Genomic DNA, 15,582 nt, shown 5'->3' with positions numbered 1-15,582 from the left:
GTAAAACCGTGATACAGATATAGGTACACCTCATGCATAGTCAATGATTTCCCGTAATTCTGATACATATTCTTTATCATGCAGACCCCCTCTTGTTATCGCCCATCTTGTCAGGGAGATGCAACTCCTCTTTTGATATTTACAACCCCTAATCCCCTCCTCGCCAGATGTCTCAGGGAGTTCTCACTCCTTGTCTGCTCTCCCAGACCCACTGTCTCCATTCCTTGTTATTCTAACTAACTAAATCATTTTCTGTAAACTACCTTTAACTATCCCCCTTCTAGCCCCCCTTTATTCTGAATTCCAGCAGAGCATCTGTTTTCTGCTTCCCTGTTCAGTTGAAGCTTATGCAAATGTGCAAGATGCATGACTCTAACAGCACCTGCACATTTCACTCATTAATTCTTCACTGGATTTTTTATCTTGAATATGGCAGCCAGGAAGGTTCATGCTGTGTTTTTAGCACATAAAATAGATCAAAAGCCTTAGAGTTGATGTGTGCAAACATATGGGCTAATTTTAGATGCGCAAGTCATGTAGCAAATGCAGTCTAAACTGCTGGAAAGCCACTGCTCCCTTATAGTACTGACAACCTTGCTGCCTTGCATACTTAACCTAATTCTCAGCAGTGCTATCGAGAAGCTGAGTATCTGAGCGCTTGTGTGGAACCTGGGAAATCTGAAGACCACAGTGACTTTTTAAAACGGTGTTGGATTGAGCAAAAGTGTCATAAATTCCTTACTTAGGAACCTTGTGGTAAATGGGCAGTGTTGGAAATATCCTCAATAATTTTTGATCAGGACGGTATCTCTGATAAAAGTAGTTTTTATTCGCGATTGCAATGGCGGGCGCCCTGATAGCAGAAGCGCACCTATGGACACGATGTTACAGTTTTTATACCTTGTCTCCCATATGTTTTACCCTCCCCTTTCCCCTTTGGTTGGGTATTCCAGGTTACAATTTTACCTGAGGTTTGTATTTATTAATTACATTCTGAAAATTGTTAGTTCACATGCTATCTTGTGCCAGTCGGTCGCCATCCTGCTGTTTTTGTTTCCAAGATGTCTCGGTACTCTTATCGTATTGATATGTTGATTCCCTTCAAAGCTTCTTCCATTCTGTCCCAGAGGCCTTTGTTAAACAAATAGTCCGGGCGGGGGTGTGATTCCAGTCCTTCCCAATATCTCTTCAGGCACATCCTTAGGTATGTCACGACTTGCATACTTTTGCAATGCGTACAACAAAACATTAAAACATACATTGTTGCTAGTTTATACAGGTATATTGTAAATTATTTTAACTTCTCCTCTTTGGATCCTTTATTACTCAGGTCTTATTTGTCCAGCACCAAAAATCAGTAGTTCTATTTCAGACAGCTGGACAGGAGCAGCAGTTTTGTACCTATGACTTCTACCTAATAACTACAAATTGCTTCACTTATATAATTAGACCTTGAAATAAAATATTCTTATCTTATTCTAAATGCAGAAACAACATTTGATTTCCACAGGCAGATCTGCAACTAACTTATGTCTCAGATCTGGCAAAGGCTTCCAGCTGACTTAGTGTGAACTACATGTCTTGTTTTCTTTGCATCTGTAAGGCACTGCTCTGGCTCAGCTTTATGGTCTATGGAGGGAGAGTGTGATAGCAAGCTGGGCTGCACACACAGGCCAGACAGCTCTGGGTCAGTACAGGACTACATGCATGCACACATAACTCTGGCTTCAGATCACTGTACTCTCTTTCCTCCAGCAACATCTACATTTTTTGTGGCAAATCATGCAGTCACTAGTATTAAATGACAGGGATTTGAACGTTTTAAACTGCAGATACAATGACAATGAATGAGGTTATTTTCTTTGAGCAAGTTTTGGTCTCACACTCTTTCCCTGCTACTTTTATTAGTACAAGAGAATACAGAGAATTGGAAGGTGGTTGAGCATCGAAGGCTAGGGACAGAGTTCTGTCAAAATGAGCCCCACATGATCCTGTGGACACAGAAGAGGAATGGGATTGCTGGAAATACCTCAGTAATTTTGGTCAGGACGGTATCTCTGATAAAAGCAGTTTTTATTCACGATTGCAATGGCGGGCACCCTGATAGCAGAAGTGCACCTAAGGACACGATATTACAGTTTTCATATCTTGTCTCCCATGCGTTTCCCCTCCCCTGCTTCCCCTTTGGTTGGGTATTCCGGGTTACAATTTTACCCGAGGTTTGCATTTGTTAATTACATTCTGACACTTGTTAATTCGTGTGCTATCTTGTGCCAGTCAGTCGCCATCCTGCTGTTTCTGTTTCCAAGATGTTTCGTTACTCTTATCGTATTGATATGTTGATTTCCTTCAAAGCTTCTTCCATTCTGTCCGAGGGACACTTTGTTAAACAAAGAGCCCCGGGGGGGAGGGGCAGTGATTCCAGTCCTTCCTGATCTCTTCAGGCACATCCTTAGGTATGTCACGACTTGTATATTTTACAATGTGTACAACAAAACATTACATGTACATACATATATATATCTAAACATACATTGTTGCTAGTTCATACAGGTATATTGATAATTATTTTAACTTCTCTTTGGATCCTTTATTACCCAGGTCTTGTTTGTCCAGCACGAAAAATCAGTAGTTTTATTTCAGACAGCTGGACAGACAGGAGCTGCAGTCTTTGTACCTATTACATTTACTTAATTTTTAATAACTACAAATTGCTTCACTTATATACTGAGACCCTGAAATGAAATATTTTTATCTTGTTCTAAATGCAGAAACATTTGATTCCCACAGGATGGCATTACTTCAGAAGAGCACAATGAATTTGGAGGTACATGCCAGTAGCAGTTACCTCCTGGTGCAAAAGCTGGAGGAAAACAAAACAGGGCTGAAAAGCGAACACTCTCGTGTTCTTGTGGTACTTGGGCCAGGCTGTAATACCTCTGAAATACTACAGAAAGAGGACAAGGAAAACCTGGGGTTAACCATCAGGGGTAGTCTCCTTAATGCAGACATGATTATACAATATACTTCAATGAGCTTGCCTTGTATCCCTGCCCATTATTATTCCAAGCAGCTGCTATATGGTGTGAATGTTTAATACTGGATCCAAGGTGTGAGTGGAATATTGTATGATCTGAGAGTAACTGGATGCTTATTACACTCTGAAAATAATTGCAACCCTGTATTTGTTGTTAGATGCTTAACCTGTAATGCTGCCCAGGAATTACAGTAAACACAGGAGACTGGCATTTCTGTTTGGGTTGTGTTTAAAGAGGAACATGTATCAGGTCCAACTGGCATACTGGCTATAAAGTGTGGACCTTTGGGAACAATAAAGAATTAATAAGATTTAATATGGGGGGAGTGCAGAGAAAGGAGGTTCTCAGGCAACCCCCACTTGATACATCTTGACTCATTGGCGAGATATTGCCTGGGGGCACTCTGAGCAAGAAAACTTTAATCAAGTATTGTAATCAGTGGTGGTTGTTATACAAGTTGGAAAGCAGTGAAAAAGGTGCCTGTAAATGGCACTGTGAATTACCATATCCTTCTGCAGTTAACGTTGTTCTTGTGAGGGAGGGCAAATGGGAGGAAGCCACCTACTGATGTGTTCTTTACCCTCCGTTGAATGGCAGCGGGACTTTGGCATGGGGCCGCCCCAGGACCCGATGGTTTTAGCATTAGAAAAGGAGAAAAGGGGGTGGGGGAAATCCCTTAGATAACATTCCTCCGCAGTGCAAGCGGCAGTGACCTCTCCAGAGCAGGGGAGAGGCCGAGCTGCTGATGTTGTGTAGGGTTCGAGAGGGAGTATGAGCTCTGGATTACTGAGGGAATCGCAAAAATGTAAACGGGATCTGGAGTTTTCCTTTCCTCTTAGGGAAGTCAGTCTCCTTAGGTCAAAGGGAAATACGGTATGTTAATGCCTGCCGTTTTTACTAGCAGAAAGGTTAGGAATCTCAAGAAGGAAATTAATTCCTTAATTGAGGATCCTATAAGAGTAGCAGAACAATTAGATCAATTTCTAGGGCATAATTTTTTATGTTTATCATGGGCATGTTATTATCTGGAGAAGAAAGGGGCGTGATTAGGTAGGCAGCTGAGCAAGTATGGGAAAGGAAAACAGGAGGAAGTTTGGGCTCTGGAGGGAGGTGGAGAGACGAAGGATCCTAAGGATAAATTGTACTGGTTATTGTCACTGCCTTTGTGACTGTTGAACTTTCGTGTTGTGAAAGTGTTACCTAAGAAAGAGGCTGCTACAACAAGGGTTGTCTAAAGAGATACTGAGGAGACCCCCTGGGTTGTATTTTGGCTCACTGGAGAAACATTGCTAGTGAGCCAGGGATAATATTGAATAAGAAACCAGGAACCTAACTGGAGTAATGGGACCAGTTTTATAATTTAGTACCCTAATCATGAGACAAGTGATGGGTGTTTGTGGAAGGTAAGGAACTGTTTTGTTTTATTTGTGGATTTTGAAGGGAGTGGGAGAAACTGTTTCGATGGTATGTGGAAGTGCAATTGTTAGTGATATATGAAAGCATAATTGAGGGTACAAATTGAGGAATTGTGGGGAAGAAAACAAACAAAGAAACAAATGGCAAGAGGGTAAAGGAAAACAGTGAGTTTGGGATGTTTGTGCTGGTACGAGAACACATGCCTCCTCACCCCTCCCCCCCATCCCCCTCCGGGGGTTTGTAAGAACAACTCGGAGCGAGAGAAAGAGCTGGGGGCAGATACTTCCCCTGTAACTATAGAGGGTGTATCACTTGTGAATGGGAGTGGGACGGGACACTGAAAGTGCGAATAGCCCTCATCTACAGAGATCTAACCACACCCGATATCCCAGAGTTAGCACTGGAAGTCTGGGGGGGATGGGGGGTGAAACTGAAATATAATGTTAGTAATTCCTGTAGTTGTGAAAATTTGGAAAGTGAAGAGGGTTTGGGAAACACACAGGCAGAGGTAGGCAAAGTTGAGCAAGGTGTAACAAGGATGTCCTTACCGAGAAGAGAGGTGAGGGATCTGGAAAAATTGGTTGAGAAACAGAAATAGCAAGGAAATAAGGAAATTGGGAAGAAGGCCCAGGTGAGACTTTATTGCTCTCTATAGTTACCTGAAGGGAAGTTGTAGTGAGCTGGGGGTTCAGCCTCTTCTCTCAACTGGTGGTAGGACCAGAGGGAATGGCTTCAAGCTGCACCAGGAGAGGTTCAGGCTGGATGTTAGGAAATACTACTTTGAAAGAGTGTTCAGGCAGTGGAATGGGCTGCCCAGGGAGGTGGTGGAGTCACCAACCCTGGAGGTGCTCAAGGAATGTTTGGACGTTGCGTTGAGGAACATGGTTTAGTGAGAATTGTTGGTGATGGGTGTATGGTTGGACTGGATGATCTTGTGGGTCTTTTCCAACCTTGGTAATTCTATGATTCTGTGAATCCTTGACCAGGACTTGCTTGGACTTGTTCATCTGCATCCTTCAGCAACCTTTGAGGGAATGGTATTAAAGAATAATTTCTTACAGACTGTAGCCTTTTTTTTTCTTTCCCCCTCCTTTTCCACCTCCTCCCCCCCCCCCCCCCCCCCCCCCTCCACTGCTGCTAACATTATTTTGCTTTTCCAGCAGCAAACACTTTAACCACTCTGATGCTAGCTTGGTCAGAGAAGATCTTGACTGCCTCTTGATCTAAAACAACTTCAGCAGGCACGCAGTTTCTGTGTTTCATCATTGCTTACAGAAAACAATTTTAGTGCCTCCAGTCTGAATTTTACATGTATGCAATTGTACATACTTCCCCCACATTCTATAGCATTGTGTCACTGGTCACTGTCAGAGTTTAAAACAGTTTCACAGAACAACCTTCCCATGAAAATTTAATGTTTTGGCCAATTCTGCTTTTGTGAGAACTTACTGCTGCTTTGCTTCATAGTTGAAAAGCAAAACTGATTTTTAAAAAGCCACTGGGAAATTAAAAAGAGAAGTCATGCATATGACTCATGGTTCTGGAAATAGTTGCACTGTTTTTGGTGACAAAGGGCTGTTTTTATGCCTTACATAACTAGCACAATCAATATGTAGCAAATACACTGAGCCAGAAAGGAATTTGACCCAAAATTTTAGAAATAACATAAGCTGTCCCATCTTATTTCTTTAAAAGAGAGCTCTGTGTCTTTGCAGAGATCTTACTTTCTGTAATTTCCAAGGAAAAGAAGTGATGTGTTTGCAGTAGATTCAGTTGCTGGGGGACACCACAGAGGATACAAATGTCAGATACTCAGTTCACACCTTCTAGAAAAGTACTTTCTTTAGTTGGAGTTTTAACTCTGCTTCTTACCAGTTCCAAGTCCTGGACCTTTCTATTGAATAATTTAGTGAATAGCACTTCTGCATTCATCCTCTGTCTCTATTATTTTGTACTTATTCTGCAATACTATTAACAAAAGAAATACAACTAGCCACTTTATGCTATGTCACTGCCTTGCCTTCTACTGATCTTCTCAAATATCAAGTTGGGCTTCACTGCATGCTGTACAGCTGTCCAGACACCGTATACCCTTGTGCAACAGCTGTAGTGATAAAAGTGCCAGCCAGCTGTTCATTCCCTGCAAACTCAGTCTCTGAAAGAACTCACTCAGATGGAAAAACAGAAAAAACTCCCTAGAAGTTGTACCTCGGACTGTGTAATTTACTTGTCCTCTGTTACAGCACTTCCTAGAAAATAATTGCCTTCATGCGACAGAGGGATGAAAAAACAGTGGGGTTGCTCTTCCCAACCATTCATTTCTTCAGCTGCAGTTGTAGAACTACAGCAACATTGGTAACACTTAATAAGGGTACACATGTTTATTGTATTCCTGTTTTCTGTTAGAAGCAAGTCTAGATCTGCATAAATAACTTCTTTTCCTCATTATGAATATAATCGCAGAGAATTGTAGAATGTTTGGTTTTATCCCTTTTTAACCCTAATTTTCAGAACTTCATAACCCTGTATCAAACGCATGTACATCCTGACATGTTTGTCCTATTGTATCTCTCAGAACTGTTTATTTGCTGCAGTTTTTGGATCTGCTTCTGGAGAATAAAAAGCCATTCCATGTAATTCAGGGGGCTACACTGCAAGAAATAGATCCCTTCTTGTGACAACAGATACTCTCATCCTTTAACATTCTCCTGAACAGAATACAGCTGCATCTTGTCTCTCTTCCTCTGTAGCTCATTTGCTGTATATCACCCATTTGAATCATACATCCACTGCCAAAACTATAACCCTGACAGCGAAGTATCTACCAAAAAGCACATGGCAGTGCTGTGCTTAAAATTACACGTGGAGACAAGTGGGGTGCAGTTCTGTTTCCTGTTCTCACCTTGTACCTGCAAACTGCTGCCAGAGGCATCCTGGAGTTGCTATAGCCCTTGAAATCTACAGTGCCTCTGCTTCTCATGCAGCACTGCCAGCACTGCAGCACTGAGAGGAGGCAGAAGGCTAAGGATTGTTCTGCGGAGCTGACTTTCTTGCTCTGTATGAACTATGGACACCTTTTCCATATCTGCAAGGGATAGTTTTTTGGCTGCTTAATACATTCCTCTAGGTATGGCAGCAGCTGCATGCATAGCATACAGGTGATTTGAGATAGGATAGCAAGTATCTGCCAGTGGGTTTGTGGAAGAATAACATCTCACTTCACCAACTGTTTCTCTGACCTAAATTCTGAGTAAGGGAGAGTGCGGTGAGCTTGGGAGCAAGCAGAGAGAGAGTTCAGAGCTGAGAGTTGATAAAAGGTTTGCTAATAAATGAAAGGTTTTCAGGCGGCAAACCTACAGGTGTGCCTGGAAATGTGAAGAGAGAATGGATAAAATGACTTTGGATAGGGACAAGATAAGCAAGTCCTAAGTCAAGGAGGAGTCAGGGCAGGTGAAGTCAAATTCATTAAGAGAGGTTTCATTGAGAGAATTCTAGGATGAAGATGCATTGAGTCTGTAGGTTGAAAATGGTAAAGGGAAATGCTGTACAGGCTACACATGAAAAAAAGGAGGACATCACAAAATTACAAATAGTATCTCTTCCATCCCGGTTTGTTTCTTTGTCTGCTCATTTTCTATTTGGAATTTGAGAAATCCTGGTAAGGTTCAGAGTGTTTCCTTTTTTTATTTCCTTCCTCAGACTTTTTGCTGTGACCCTGCTGTTACCCATTCTTCCCCTAAATATACAGTTTCCCAGTCTCAATATTTCATTTCCAAAATGGTGGCTAGAGAGTATAAGAAGATAGCATACTGATACCTGCAGGTAACAGATTATTTGGTCAGCAGCCTTCACTGATGAATTTTAAAAAATCTCCAATTTTTAAATTTTAGCCAAACTTGTGTGTGGATACTTCTTGCTCAATGTCATGCTGTATCCTTAAGGTGGTACTCTTCTAAATAGTTACGTAGAAGATAAAACGAAGCATATGTGAATGAGTCATTCCTCTTATTCTTTGTATCACATCAGAACAATATTTGTATGTTGAAAGTGTTGATAGAGGAACTGGGTAATCTGAATCTTACTAATGATTTTGCTACATACCTCCTTTGCTACTAGAACCCATAGCTTAGCCTTTTTGAGCCTCAGTTGCTTAAACTGTAAAATGAGTCTATAAATCCCTCTGCACTCTTGTAAGATGACAGTCATTAATTTTGGCAATGGGATCAGAAACTACAGTGGGAAAAACTTAAATTATACTAGAACTCCAAATAATGACAGATCATAATCCTGATCAGCTCATAAAAACAGAATGACTGCAGAACTGGAAGAGACTGAGCTTTCATTTAAAGCTTTTAATTGCGTTTCCTTCTATACTTTGCAACTACAACTTTACAAATAGCTATGATGCTTCCCTTTTCCCATCTCATTTTCAAATCTCATGCTTGCAGTCATTCATAAATGAAATGACAAGACATCCCATTAAAGTACCACAGCAGTAAAGCCACTGGTGATTGTTCTCTGCAACAGAGTCTGTAATTTATTTCTTTGGTTTTTGCCAAGTGACATAAAGAATGAAAATCACTGAAAAACATTCAAAAGACAGACCATAAATGAACAAGACAAAACAAGAGAAATAAACAGAAGACAAAATATAGATGAAGATAGATGATCTGTTAACTTCCTTCAAGAAAAGCAAGAAAACATTATCAGTTTCTTTTTGGAATTCACGCCCCAGATATACAAAGTAAAAATATTTCTGTAAACTGATATAAAATGAGCATCTGCCTTGTTTCCTCTAGTAACCATCAGAATTCATATAAGCTGATTACACACTGCATCTTTTCATAGAATTGCAGAATATCTCAAGTTAGAAGGGACCCACAGGGATCACTGAGTCCAACTCCTGATTTCACACAGCACCACTCAACTGCAGCCCCTATGTCCAAGAAAAGGTGTCCAAATGATCACTGAGCTCTGGCAGCTTAGGGCCATGCCCTGGGGAGTCTGTGTGTTATAAAAGGAGAGGCTGTATGTTTTATTTGTCTGCATACATTAACTGAAGAACACTGATAGAAAAACACTAACAACTTTCTCTCTTTTTCCTATATATCTTTCTAATATTATAAACTTGTAAGATTATTGCAAGGATATAACCATAAATAAATCATGCTGCAATTACTAGAGTAACATAGTAACAACAACACATAGGACTGACCAGATGTGTGAAATCTATTATTTCATGCAATTACCCAATTCTTGTTCTTGTTCCCAGAGTTGAAAAGTAAACATGCTTTCATCTACAGTAGGAGTAGGAACTTGATGTTGTCTGGTAGGGATGGCTGATGAACTTTGCAGCTGGAACAAGACCTGTACATCTGTAATACATCAATAATTACCTTAGCACCAGAAACATTTTTTTACCAGCATGTTGCAAACTCTCCATCTTAGGTACAATAACAACTTAACATGAAGGCCAAAATATTTCATCTTAATAGTCAGACTGCTTTTTTTCCAGTTTACTTGTGTTTAAATTCTACATAAGGAGAAAAGTGGAGCTACTCGTGTCTTTTAATATTCATGTTGACAATCTCCTTATGTATAAACAGGTCACACTGCAGACATTAAATACGTGCATTATTAAAACTGGGAGAGATTTGCTCATATTAATGCAATTGGAAGCTACCAGACTAATATTAAAACAATAAAAACTGGAAATAGTCACTTGTACAGCTTTCAAAGGAAGTATGCAAGCAGAAGGATCTCAGTTGCCTCAGTTATTCTTTTAGCCCAACCACTGAAGAGATTCCTATTGCAATAAAGAACGTAATGAAATCCCTATATCACCAAGATTTATAGCATTCCTTACACATCCCCATCTCTCTTATCCTCTAACACAAGTTTTGGCCTCTTCCAGGCTACAGGGAGAGAACAGAACTGCTAAAGACACAGGTAGTTACTACCTCCATAGATCAGAGGAGGTAAGGATTTTGTATCACCCTAGAATGGGAGTACTATGCATCCAACATAAGCCCTATGCTGTACTTGCTGATGTCACACAAAATTTCTGATTCAGGAGTTCAGCAAGTCACTTTTTGTCAGCATTGCTTGTTCTTGCACAGACCCAATACAAATTAGAGTTCTCTTCAAGCAGCCCACTCATCTGTGAAAAAAAAAAAAACACAAAAAAAACAAACAAAAACAAATAAAAAACTTACTAAGTATCTTTTGTATCCCATGCAGGGAACAAATTATATGAGTTTTTAAGATTAATTCATTGTTATTGACCAAGAAACAACATCACTCATCTTTTGTTTGTTCCTGTCCACTTGTGAAAAAATAGCCTGAAAGGAGTCTCTCTCATTAACCTTCTGCCTTCCTATCAGGATGATCTACAAAGGGAACAGCTTTCCTTTCATGGGACATAAAGGACATTCTGTGTATTTCTTCTGCTATTTTGAAATTAAGTATCTCATAGCATTATTGTGGCTAAAGCACATTAGCAGAGTTAAATAATGAATCACAAATAATGCTGGCATTCTCCTTCAAAAGAGATTATACATGCAGTGTTCAGATTTTAAATAAATGTTATCAATATTATTTTTAGAAGCCAGCATCACTTTAAAAATTAAGGGCAATATGTTTTTCTGCAAGTATGCAGAAACACTAAAAAAAGGGCTTTGCTTGGAAAAAGCAAAACAAAACAAAACAACAAAAAAAAAACAACACCAAAATATGATCTTTGGGCCTACTAGTACAAATCAGTTTCTGAAAAGGGATAAAAAGGACAAAGAAGGGGAAAAGGAAAAGGAAAGGGAAAAGGAAAAACTTAACTGGTAGCTACCACGTTGCAGTAAAGTCAACAAACATTTTGTAAAAGCAACATTAAGGATAAATAGTACAAAGATCTTACTTGCCTTCACAGCCAGAAGCTGGCAAGGTCATGAAGACAAAGAATTTAAAAGCAAACAGTTTTACAGCCTTCCAGTGCAACACTCTGAACAGGATGTTTCTGCCAAAGAGAATACTTTCTTTATGTAGCCAAGAAAGATGTACAATGCAGATATATAAAACGAGTCATAATTTTTAAAATGGACAAGTACTATTATATATATATTTGCAAATTTCACCACCTAGCCACCATAATTTAATACAACATGAAAGTAGGAAAGAGTTCATTTCATTTTAACCAATAACAAAATTCCAGGTTCTACAGGAAAGCCATAAACCAGAGATTTTTTGAAGGATGGTTCCTGGCCAGTTTTCTGAACACACATAGTTCAAAGAACCAGACTTAAAGCAAGCCTCCTCTTTATATGTCTTATCACCATTGGTAGGGAATCAGATTCACATATCCAGTTTTGATTTGTTTCCCCAGAGAGCAGCAGCATGGCAGATACTGCTCTGTGCACACAGTTTACATCCACAGCAGCATGGCAGATATTGCTCTGTGCAATTACACAGTTTACATCCACACATCCATTCTTTCAGATTGGTGTTACACGCTGTTTAAACACTGCTAAACCTGTCACAAGCAAATAAAGGTAACTTGTAACATAAATTAAAGCAGTATCTTTATGTACTGAATGCATGTGCTGGCAGTCACACGGTGCAGATCATCTTGAAAGAGTTGCAAGAGCTGTGATTTTTCAAAAATTGTAGTTACTTTCTCTATTTGAAGTACATTTTCAGACTGGAACTCCCTCAATACTTCATCCTAAAGGTTGTACTCTTGGGATTAGATCCTTCAAGGACAGGTAGTTAGAAAAATGTATTTTTTTAAAAAAGACTTTAACTAGTGGCTCTGACAGAATCCTGTGTATGTTTCCTATGGATCTAATCCAATTTAATTAATTAAAATGACTTCTGTTTATTTCATGGAGGTTAGATGAGATATAATTTATAGTCTTGGTGTAGGGGTCTGGCTTTCCATCCAACACAATACTATCTGATCTCAAAGAAGGTCACTGTGGTGTCTCACGAAATTTAGAAGGAAAGTTGTTTACATCACTTAAGAAGAATGAACAGAGACTTGACAGAAAACTGGCTTTTAAAATTTATGGACACAGCTACTAACACTGCTCTCTCATATTGTATCTAAATTTTCTCAACCAGGCACCTCATCTAGATAGAGTGATCTCATGCACTTCAGTACTTGCCAGCAGTCAAGTTTTAACTACCAGTTTTTAATGTGTATTAACCAGTTTTTAATGTGTTCAGTAACAAAGAAGAATGGGGCAGCTGCCACCTTGGATTGGTCATTTAAATAATTATGATATTCACATAAAACTGCTGATGATTTCTAGATACACTTTTGGCTAAGCTACTTGGGATCCCAGATAAAGCTGAAGCAGATGTATTTGCATGTGCAATGTTAATTCTACCACTGGATAGTTTTATATGAAAGAACAAACAATTTAGAAAACCAGAAGAGTAATACCTTGTCTTTCTTAAATAAGGATTTTATCTTCTCGAACAAAAGTGACTGATGAGGAGAGCTTGTTTCTCACTCCACTGCTCTCTTTTGGAGGAAGAATGAGAATTATGTTTAACATTTAGCACAGGTTACATGCAGAAGGAAACACACTGATATAAACTTATTTGCATGTTTCAAAAGTCTTCACAGGACACATAGCCACATCTTGGCTGCAACAATAGTGTTTTAATGAGGAAAAGTAATTTCATGTTAATTAGAAAGCAATCTTTTGGGCAGTGAGTTTTGGTGACCAAAATTTAATTGGACTCGAGAAGACACTGCCTGAGCTCAGAGTTTAGCCACGGTTTGCAAAAGCCCAAACATATCCCTTGTCACAATGATCTCTGTGAAACCAGGGGGAGACAGCCATCTGTCAACCCTGTGCTGCAAAGAAGATGCCATACTTGCTTTATGACATCACTAGCAATAGTTGATAATGAAAATTAATGGTTATTATAAAGACAAATTCTTTCTTGAGAATATTGTAATGGCATTTTTACTAATACTGAGATTCTAAGGAACAAGACAACTTTATTTGATCATAGAACTTATGTCTTGTCTTCACCTCCCTTTCTCTCCCAGCTTTACCACAAGTGACTTTGATTAGCACATTCTTAATAAGATGCTTCATTGAAAAAGAAAGCAAAGAGCAGGAAGGCAGGCACTGAGTTGTGGTTGGTAATTTAAAAACTGAAAGGAGCAGGGAGTGGAAATACATCGGGGATATACATGAGAAGCCAAAACATTCATGTTTGCTACAGGCAATGGAAGGCTCTTAAGAGAGGGCCCAGCCACAGCATGAGTACTGCATTACACATGTATCTCCAGAGAGCAGTGGGATTCACATACCTGAGGAACATATGGGTGGCTTAATGCCACTGCTCACTTCACATTAGACAACTACTTTCAGCATAAGGAAGTGCTTTACTCTTGTGACCTCATGGCTGTCCAACTCCCCTGCTTTAAAATAATGAGACTCCCAAAGAATGCTAGAGAAAGGAGCGCTATCATATATGTCTTACACATCTGACAGTTAAGACACTGGCACTGCATCTAACAATCCCCTATAGATCTCCTAGATTCTGACCAACACAAACAGCCTTGGAACCATGAGAAAAGACAAGAGGAAGTTGCACAGGGGACATGCACCTGTCTTCCAGATGACCATGACACTTTTAATCAGGGAACAAGCAAGGAGCCTTAGCCCAGATCCAATTGCGTGTTTTAGTTACAATGATACTACAGGAGCACTCAGGGATCCAGCCATGAATCAGAAACCCATCATGCCATCTCACATGCAAACACAATAAGCAGACAAGGCTTCAAACAACCCTTATTTATCAGTGGTGATGTTTTAAAACTACTTTTTCTAGGAAGACCTGGATTTGTCATGAGGAACGGGGGCACTTATCTCCACCAGAACAACTAGAAGCCAAAGCCAGTGGAGGGCTAGGGCGGGACCTGCTGCCAAAGAGAGCAGCCCTTCACAGAACCATAGAATCACAAGGTTGGGAGGGACCTACAAGATCATCTAGTCCAACCATTCTCCCATTACCATTGCTACCACAAGCCACTAAATCAGATCTCGTAGCTCCTCATCTAGACGCCTCTTGAACACTACCAGGGATGGCAACTCCACCACCTCCCTGGGCAGCCATTCCAGTGCCTGACCACTCTCTGAAAGAAAAGTTTATTCTTATGTCTAACCTAAATCTCCTCTGGTACAACTTGCGGCTATTTCCTCAGGTCCTGTTTATTGCCTAGGAGAAGCCAAACCCCTCCTTATCACAACCAACCTTCATGAAGTTGTAGAGTGCAATGAGGTCTCTCCTGTGCCTCCTCGAGACTAAACAATCCCAGTGCCTTCAGTCACTCCTCATAAGACCTGTGCTCCAGATCAGTTTTGCTGCCCTTCTCTGGACATGCTCCAGGGCCTTAATGTCTTTCTTGTAGTGAGGGGTCCAACATTGAACACAATACTCGAGGTGCTGCTTCACCAGTGTTGCGTACAGGGGGTTGATTACCTCCCTGCTCCTGTTAGCCACTCTATTTCTAATGTAGGCCAGGATGCCACTGGCCCTCTTCGCCACCTGGGCACACTGTTGGCTCACGTTCCGGTGAGCATCAACCAACACCCCCAGGCCCCTTTCCTCTTCACAGTCATCCAGCCACTCATCCCCAAGCCTACAGTGCTGCATGGGGTTATTGTGCCAAAGTGCAGGACCTGGCACTTGGCCTCGTTGAACCTCATTCCATTCACCTCAGCCCATTGATACAGCTTATCTAGATCCCTCTGAAGGGATCCCTACCCTCAGGCAGATCGACATCACCTCCCAGCCGAGGGTACGCTCAAATCCCCTCATCTAGGTTATCAAAAAGATATTAATCCAGATGGGTCCCAGTACTGACCCCTGAGGGACACCACTTGTAACAGGCCGCCAGCTGGACTTAAGTCCATTAACCACTACCCACTGGACACGGCCTCTAGCCAGTTCCTTACCCAAAGGACAGTAAGGACCACAGGCCACCACGGACTACGGCCCAGTTCCGGGGAAGGCTTCTTGGAGGGAGGCCTCCCGCATTCCGCCCGGCCGGCAGCTAGTCCGCCTACCCCGCGCTGCTCGGCCTTGTTTCTCAGCGGAGCTCCGCCTCCCG

At 40.8% G+C, this 15,582-nt stretch overlaps 1 long non-coding RNA gene across 1 annotated transcript; it reads right to left on the bottom strand.

Moving 5' to 3' along the window:
- Nucleotides 1-2,055: 2,055 nt before the first annotated feature.
- Nucleotides 2,056-15,554, bottom strand: LOC140255852 (uncharacterized). Its single transcript, XR_011904570.1, has 4 exons — nt 15,428-15,554; nt 11,369-11,463; nt 9,704-9,829; nt 2,056-5,478 (listed from the first exon to the last, which is right to left on the bottom strand). It is a non-coding gene; the product is annotated as an uncharacterized lncRNA (long non-coding RNA).
- Nucleotides 15,555-15,582: the final 28 nt, after the last annotated feature.

The sequence above is a fragment of the Excalfactoria chinensis genome, chromosome 8 (assembly GCF_039878825.1).
Source record: "Excalfactoria chinensis isolate bCotChi1 chromosome 8, bCotChi1.hap2, whole genome shotgun sequence".
NCBI lineage: Eukaryota > Metazoa > Chordata > Aves > Galliformes > Phasianidae > Excalfactoria > Excalfactoria chinensis.
This window is presented reverse-complemented; position numbering and strand designations above follow the sequence as displayed.